Raw genomic sequence first — 534 nt, 5'->3', positions numbered from 1 at the left:
GTTCCTTCCCCCCTTATGGGTCTTAGTGAGCACTCGAAGCATGCCAGCGTTTTGAATCGCGCTGTGCAGCCTGTACTTGATTTTTTAGGGAGACCTGTAAAGACCCCTTACAGTAGTCAATGTCACTGAAGATGAAAGCATGGACCATTTTTCCAGATCCTGTGACACATGAGTTCCTTAAACCCTTGATATGTTCTTAGGGTGATAGTAGGCTGACTTTGTAATTGTCATTATGTGGCTGTTAAATTTCAGGTCTGAGTTCCATGACCCTAAACCACATTTCTGGCTTTGTCTTTTGTTTTACGTTGTTTTTGAAGCGCAGCGCAGTACTTTAATCGTTTCCTCTTGGCTCCAAAAACAACCCACCTCAGTTTTTTCCGCTTCATAATTTAATGCAGAAAAGTTCTGGCCACATCCAGCCGTTACTTGTTTGATGCACTTGCCAGTATTTGTATTGGACTAAGTCCCCTGGCGATAAGGTTATGTAAATGTTGTCCGTCCGCAATAATTATGTAACTTATGTTGTTCTCCATA

Source organism: Etheostoma spectabile, chromosome 6 (genome assembly GCF_008692095.1).
Source record: "Etheostoma spectabile isolate EspeVRDwgs_2016 chromosome 6, UIUC_Espe_1.0, whole genome shotgun sequence".
NCBI classification, from domain to species: domain Eukaryota; kingdom Metazoa; phylum Chordata; class Actinopteri; order Perciformes; family Percidae; genus Etheostoma; species Etheostoma spectabile.
Note: the sequence above shows the minus strand (reverse complement) of the source record.